Genomic DNA, 8529 nt, shown 5'->3' on the forward strand with positions numbered 1-8529 from the left:
TGAAGCAAGACACTGAATGTGCAGAAAGCATCTGCTTAAGCAGCATTTAGCTATGCTTCTTCAGAAATCATCTGGAAAGCCTACAGGGAGGGAAGGAGATAATTAGTATAAATTACATCTTGTGTACTATGTGGTTGCTGGGTTTAAACTAATCAGTCATTGATGGTTTGCACCTTAGGAAGGCTCAGTAACTTACGCAGGCCACAAAGGTACTATTTACTGGTTTAATACTCCCTAGTCCTTAAAGCTAAAAAGTAATAAAAGATCAACAAAGACTTTCTTCCTTACTCATCTGCCATATTAAATTAGGCTCTTTAACATCATCTCAGGCAAATATAAAACCATAAAGTGCTAATACTTGGAATTTTGAAAGGTTTTAATTTTGAGTTGTTAGAACTCTCCCATGAATCTTAATATTTGTGACTAACATTAGTGACTTTGCCGAAAGAATTTTTAGGATAATAAAATATTTAAATATCATTGGGATATAATTGGCACCGAAGATATTTCATATAATTGATACATTCATCTTGATGACTTTCTACATGTGCCTTTGTCATGAAACATTATCATAGTGAAGGTACAAAATAATTGTTTTGTCACTTCACCAAATTTGCTCATCTTCATGTGTACTATGTTTAATGTTCATTTGTTTAACACAGGGTCAATTATACCAAATAAGAATTAGAGTATTGACCTTGAGAACATTCTTTAACGTGTGCTAAATTTCCCAGTGCAGTGTTACTAACTATAGGCTTTATGAAAGCAGATCTATAGACTCACACATCTCCCTCACAGTGCTACAGATACTATGTAAATGATTTAAAAATCCTGTGAAGTGTTCAAAGAGCCAGCCACCGAGTTCATGTTAGAGACAGTCCCTGTTCCCATTACTAGGGAACCCACTTGGACACTGAGCTTCCATGGGCTATATCTGTGCAGGGGTTCTAGGTTATCTCCATGAATGGTCCTTGGTTGGAGTATCAATCTCAGCAAAAACCGTTGGGCCCAGATATTTTGGTTCTGTTGGTCTCCTTCTGGAGCTCCTGTCCCCTCCGGGTCTTTCTCTCTCCCCCTTCTTTCATAAGATTCCCTGCACTCTGCCCAAAGTTTGTCTATGAGTCTCAGCATCTGCTTTGATACCTTGCTGGGCCACAGAAGAAGACAATGCAGTGAGTCCTGATGAGACCTGATAGGCTAGGATCAGATGGAAGGAGAGGAGGACCTCACCTATCAGTGGACTTGGACAGGGGCATAGGAAGAGAAGAGGAAGAGAGGGTGGGACAGGGGAGGGACAAGGGAGGGGCTACAGCTGGGATACAAAGTGAATAAATTGTAATAAATAAAAATAAAATAATTAATTTTAAAAATCCTGTGAAGTAACAACTAAAGAAAAGTAACATGCTAAAGCATTGAACATACTTGGCAACAAATATGTAGTCAGAAGAAATAGCCTGTTGTGCAACAAATGATCTCTCATTTTGGAAATATTTTTGGTGGCTTCATATTTCTGAGAAGTGAATTCCTCAGAAAATGATTTTAATATAACTCAAAGTTTTATTCAGAAATATGCTTCATATGTTTATACAAGTCATGTTTTCTTAAAACTCTTTTTTTCTTATTTTTTTACTAGATACCTTATTTGTCCTCTGGATTTATATGAACATTTAGTCAGGAGACCCTCACATGATACTAGAGCATGAACAGCTGAGAAACTTGAATTTCACTTCATTTAAATTTAAGTAGGCTCATGTGTCCTGGTACTACTGTGATGAAAGCACAAGCATAGGATATTAATGAAAATAAAGTACAGTAATGGCCCTCCTCTATGACCTCTTTGATCCTAAGAAGATTTTCTGGTGCAAAGGACAGGTCTGGGGCTGCTGAGAAACGTCCATGGTCTTATCTGACTTCAGTGAAGCCACCTCATACCCTCTGCCTGTTCTCTGTTCTCTTTATTTCTCCTGAATCCCATAAGAAAATAATGAACACATACTGTCCACTGAGCTGCATATCTTCCACAGTAGCTCCCGTGTACATTATATCCTTTGTCTGAGAAAACGCAATAGCACTCTGTATTATTTCCTTCCAACAACAGGTTTATAAAGCTTATAGATAAACTCTGGATTCTTTATAAAAACTCACTTCTGCTTTAAATTTTTTTATTACCTGTATTTATCTACTGTGGGCATTTAGATACACACCAAGTCACTGCTGGAGTGCATTCTCTTTCCCCAGTGAGTTCTGGGGATTAAACTCAGGTCATCAGGCTTAGCAGAAAGCACCTTTACCCACTGAACCATCTCATTAGCCCACTTTTTTCTTTTCTAATTCAAAGAGCGAAAACATGAGTTTACTCCTCTATTTTTTCTAACAACACAGAATTTTATTAATGGTTGGTTGGTTGATTTATTGGATATGAGTGTACTTTTATTCTTTAATAACAGAACAATAAATTCTGAGTATTAACAATTCTTGAGGGTTCACTAACTTGAAGTAAAAACCTTTCATGAAAGCTGTTATTATCATAATTATCATTAAATGCTACTGTTATCACTCTATGCCCAAGCCAGCTGTTGTTCAGACTATACTGATCTTCAGGTGCATCAAACATATAAGGACAATTGAGAACCAAGGGCAAATGTTATCAGATAGACAGCTGTGGTACAAATTCTAGCACTATATCGAGAGTGCATGATCATTAATAGCTGTTTGTGTGTTTCTTAGACCTTTATCTCTGATAGCTGTGTACAAACTTCAACACTTAGGAATATTAAACACTTTTCTATTTTAAAGTCCCCAGATGTTTAAAATGTAAACATTGTGCAATCCTGTGCTTATAACCATAAAATTAATTGATAATTAAATAGTCAAGTTTAGCACAGTAATGTCAAGCACAAATCATAAATGTTCTCATTAGACTTCTGAATTGGCACTTCATTAAGCAGCGTGGGAAATGTGGAGAAAACGAACAATGCAATGTAAAGCCAATAGGAACACTTGGCCTTCTGCTTCTTACGTGGTTGGCCGTATCAGCGTCCTTCCTTTTTAATAAACAGTGATTAAAGGGGAAAGAATGCTAAGAAAACCAGCGAGCAATAATTAGAACAATTAGGTCTGCAGCTGGTGAGCATTTACAACCAAATTTTATTTTTCTAAGTAATCACTCCTTGGAATTGGAGGGAAAGTGTCAGAGCATGCTGGAATGTCCACAGCAGACGAACAGCTCCTACTTTTTCAAATAGGAGTTTATCTCCCTCTCGTGGTTAAATGTTTTGGATGTGCCAGGCATGCCTGTGGCCCTTTCTCCTTCTGCTCTGCTCCCTGCTACAGATTCCCCTTTCATTATTCAGCTGTGTTCTCCCATCAAAGGTCACCTTTTGCTGGTTATGAGGAATGATACCAAACTGCTTTTGAAGGGGCTCCGCGAGTTCAAGTTTGGCAAACATGGCTCGGGCAGTCCTTGCCCTTCTCCCCATTCCTTCTTCCTTGCTAAAACTATTAGATGACATTCCTAAAGCTAACCACCAAAGACTGTTACCTTATTTGGCCACTTCTTCATCCTGAGGCTGACCACCAAGGTCCAACTATCAAAGTATTGAAGTCTAGAAATCAAAGGCTCCTTTTGGCTCACCTAATTAACATGCCCAATTAAAATTAAACACCTCATCTTAACACAGAGTTTCCCTGTTTACCATTATAAACCACCGTTTTCCCATGTGCCATATCTGTCTCTTTTTCATCCAGAGGCGATACTTTGTCCTCCCCTCCAGGACAAATACTCCTGTTCCCTCTCCCTTGTTCCCTTCCCCTCTCCCTCTTCCTGAATCACCTGTCTCCTAGTCTCTGCCCTTTGTGCCTCCAGGGCAAATGAATCTCCTTTGGGCTGAGACCTTGGTCTCTGAGGTGCTGAGCTGATACTTTTCCTTTCAGCTTTCTCCTGACCTATGTTGGAAACATTCATGCCATCCATCTCCAGAGCACTTGCTTTATGGTTCTTACAACTGAACAGTATTCAGAATCCTTTTGACTCTGTAAACAAAATATGAATCATAATTTACAGATATGTAGCTGTTTACTGCATTTCTTTTAAAGCTCTCTTTTCTAAGATTTTGTCTGTGTAAGAAATGACAGACTTTATGAAAAGGGGCCATTTGTCAGCTTTGAATTCATAGTTAACTCTCTTGACTTCTTTAGCAAAACAGTAATCATGACAACTTGGCTCCAAGTGTAAAGAAAAACATTTCATAGTAAATTGTTCTTTTTTTAAGACATTGAGTAGTAGACCTTGATGATAAGAACTTATTGTATGGTAGACAATGTCTAAAATAAAGAAGAAGGTCCAGGATTTATGAGAGGAATTGAATTGAAACTGATCAGGGAGAGGAGGGGAGGGATGAAGGAAAAGGAAAATGGGGAAGAGAGGGAAGAAGGTGGGAAAAGAGGAAGGGAGGAAAAAGGGGAGGGGGAGGGAAAAAGGGAAGGGGAAAAAATGAAGGGAAAGAAAAAATAAAGCCACTCTGGCAAGGAGAGATCAAAAATATTTTTTAACTTACTTATTTAACTTTGTACTAATAAAGTTGTTCTCTTTTTACTTTGGGTGGACTGATGACTCTCACTTCTTTAGAACAGATGTATGACTCTACACTACCTAAAATTAGCAGCACAATATTCCATGTTACTTCTGGAAATAAAACATCAAGCCCATACTCTGAGTCGCTCAGAAGTCAAAATTCCTGGTTTGTTTGTTTTTTAAAATATTTGTCAGGCCTTTTCTATGTCCGAATCTACTAATTTTCTAAAGTCTCAGAAGAAGTGAGTCTAAGACTATGCCCCAAAGACTCTGTTAAGTTTCCCTTGTGGAAACACCTCTTTAAGAGTCATGATATTGTCACTTTCTTTGCAACTATGTTTGTCTTTCCTATGTGTTTTTCAAAACCTTATTTTTTTAACCCACTCGGTGCTGCCCACATGTGCATGTAATGTGGGGTTATCCACTATGGCATGCTGAACCTACCAACAGCCACACAGCCAAAGAAAAATTATTCTCCTCCCCCAGAACCCAACAAATGTCAACAGTTCCTCTCTAGGAATGGGCCTCGGGAGCCTCTCTCAGTATACATCTATGTATGTATATATGTATATATGTTGAAATTATATATATAATTACAAACAATAAAACATCCTTTATATTTTATGAGAATATACATGGTTAGAAACAGTTTGCAAAAAAGAAGAAAAGAACATAAATTATGATTTTAGAGCAACACAGAGGAGCATCAAAGATATAACAGTTGTCCATAATGTAGTCTTACTGGGTAGGATATTAACTGGTAACTTGGCAATTACTTTTTATTTATAAGCTTACATAGATACTGTGATACCTTTCAAAAATAAATAGCTCTGGTGGAAACAATAGGATAAAAGAACAGAGAAGGGTAGAGAAAGAGACATAGCAAAAAATAAGATGAAGTAAAAGAGAATTGTAAGAGCAGGGGCATCATTATATATGCTCACTTCATACATGTTAATTTACTATATGTTACATAAAAATAGCATTCTGAAACTCTATGCTGATTAGTTTTCTGTATATATAAATCTCAGATTTTCTTGGAGCCAATGTAAACAGTTTAGTGCTGTTATTAAAATTTATATCATTTTGACAAAATGAACAGTACAACCATCTTTTATCATTTCAGTGCAGAACATACCAAGCAATTTGCCTTACAGGTTTGTGTTTTCAATTATATAAAAATATGAAAAGAGTTTACTTTACTAAAACTTGTGTATACATGAATTTCAACTATTTACACATTTAATTATAAATGGTTCAGTAGAGTTATTTACACTTATTCTGAGGGAGGACAAGTGAGAACCCTAGTTAGAGCCAAATCTACACTCCATATGCTAGTTGCCTACAGTTTGGTCTTTTTTATATAATTATCTATACTAAAAGCATTAAGACTTACATGATAATAATCAAGTTTTGTTCAGACATTGCTATATTTTTCTACAGATTATTAAAATATATTACTGACTGAAGTGGATTAATATTTTTCTGTTTTAAATTCACATACCTATTTAAATTTTTTCAGTAGTTAATTATAGATTAGTATAAACAGTTTAGGAACTTTCTTTTACAAGACAAATAAAATTGTGGGCTAATCTTAAGACAATCAGTTTAATGGCAACTGAACCAATATATCTTTGATAGTATACTAAAATTTTAGCTATATTTTAAATAACTACAAAATAAGCTTCAAAGGACACGCACACACACATATTGCAAACCAGAGTCTTGTGCCTAGAAAAAGTGATCTTGAAAAAAGCCTTGACAAGTGTAGATAATTGGAAAGCATTTTTTTTCAAATCTAAACAGCCAAACAACCCATTTCTATTTTTGTACATAAGGAGCTTATATGCTGCCACTCTTCCTGAACAATGCGTAAAACAGCAAAGAGAACTGAAAGAAAAAAATACACAACTATTTTTGGATCCACAAGAGGAGTGAGGACACAGGGGTCTCAGATCTCAGATTAAGAGAGATGGACAGGTAATGAAGGAATTCAAAGCTTACAAGACACAGGGAGCCCAGTCTACCACAGAAACCAGTGCTGAGGCAGAAAACCCTGAACTGTGCTAGGCACACTTCCACCTGTTTGCTATGGTCATGCCCAAGGGTTAAAATTCTAAGAATACTTTCTTTGACAAAACATATACTAAAATTGTAATGACTCAGAAAGAGGATTAGCATGGGTTCTGAGCAAGGAAGACACATAAGCTTGGGAAAGCCTTCTTATCTTTAAAAAAAAAAATAAATAAATAAAAAAATAAAAAAATAAAAAAATAAAAAATAAAAACTCTGTGAAGGTACGTGAACTTTTGTGACCTTAAACGAAAAAAAAAAAAAAAAAACTGTCCTGGTCTCTTCTAGGAACTCATTGAGTTTCTCACAGTTTGTGTCTGAGAAAACTCTCGTTTTGCACCAGGGTGTGCCTGCAAAGGCCTGTCCTGACATACATGAAGACACAGTGCCCCGAACAAGAACACGATCTACCATAGGAAAAACCTGTAACCAGAATCTTGCCTGCTGGATAGTTCTGAGAGCCTAATTCCTTGGGAGAAGAACTCCTACTCTAGCCACTACTCCTGTGTTCTACATGGCAAAAAGGATTTACTCAACTCATCTCACTTTACCCGTCAGTCAGTGCAATTCTTCATAATCATTCAGAAGTTAAAAGCAGATGGGAGGCTCCCAAACTAGTGTGAGTCCATAACTACCATAAAAGCAAAATCACCTGAAGACATTATAAAAAACAAAAACAGACCCACAAAACTGCAGAATGATATCCGCAATAAGAGAGTTACAAATCATCAACAAATTCTTAGTAATTTGAGTCATAACAATCCCAGATAGAACCCTGGCAATCTGTTTTATGATTTTTGAACTTTGTGCTAAAGAGCAAAAATCTTTAATCGTTAACTCCTATTACAGGCTCAGCTTCCATGAGACCAACTGTTTAAGACTCTACTTCTGAGTGAGATAATGGGTGTAATGCTCCAGACATAGAAAAGGTAAATATTCTATGACATGGCAGGGTGGATATCATTAACACCTATGCATTGTAAACCTCACAATAACCAGGAAAGAGGTTTTCAAGTGTGTCAATATCAAACACATGATAAACATTTGAGATAAATGATTGGTAAACATCCGGATTTGATTACTCAGTGTATGTAAGCATTAAAATATCCTACAGTTCCTACTAAGCTCAGTACAAAATAGTAAATAGCAGCATTGAAAGAGGAAAAAAAAGAGCCACAAGACTTCTGCTACCTGATATCTAGACATACTGTAAAGCTACAATAGTCAAAACAGTGTATTATAGAGACTCAAGCAGAACAGAAAAACAGAGTGCTCGAAAGTATATCATGTAGACATAGTTCTTTTGGCAAAAAACCAAAGACAATACAGGGACAATGGTAGTCATTAAAAAAAAATTATCAACATTCAATTAAGATAGACACAAAGAGAGCAACAGAACCAAAAAAATCTGGGCACAGGAGCCTTTTCTGAGACTGGTATTCAAACCAAGGACCATTCATGTAGATAACCTAGAACTCCTGCACAGAGGTAGCCCATGGCAGCTCAGTATCCAAATGGGTTCCCTAGTAAGGGGAACAGGGAATGGCTCTGACACGAACTCAGTGGCTATCTTTTTGACCACCTCGCCTTGATGGGGAGCAGCCTTGCCAGGCAACAGAGGAGGACAATGTAGCCAGTCCTTATGAGAACTGATAGACTGGAGTCAGATGGAAGGGGAGGAGGATTTCCCCTCTATGTGGACTTGGAGAGAGGAATAGGAGGAGATGAGGGAGGGATGGGGGATTGTGAGGGGAAGAGGGAGAGAACTACAGCTGGGATACAAAGTGAATAAACTGTAATTAATATACAAAGTAAAAATTTAAATAAAAAGAAGATAGACATAGATATTACATCTTTCCAGAAAAAAAAATGAACATTTTAAA

At 36.8% G+C, this 8529-nt stretch overlaps 1 non-coding gene across 1 annotated transcript; it reads left to right on the plus strand.

Moving 5' to 3' along the window:
* Positions 1 to 6697: 6697 nt before the first annotated feature.
* On the plus strand, positions 6698 to 6804 carry LOC132646554 (U6 spliceosomal RNA). The gene has a single exon (XR_009584822.1). It is a non-coding gene; the product is annotated as a U6 spliceosomal RNA (small nuclear RNA).
* The last annotated feature ends 1725 nt before the right edge of the window (positions 6805 to 8529 follow it).

Source organism: Meriones unguiculatus, chromosome 11, assembly GCF_030254825.1.
Source record: "Meriones unguiculatus strain TT.TT164.6M chromosome 11, Bangor_MerUng_6.1, whole genome shotgun sequence".
In the NCBI taxonomy this organism is placed as follows: Eukaryota; Metazoa; Chordata; class Mammalia; order Rodentia; family Muridae; genus Meriones; species Meriones unguiculatus.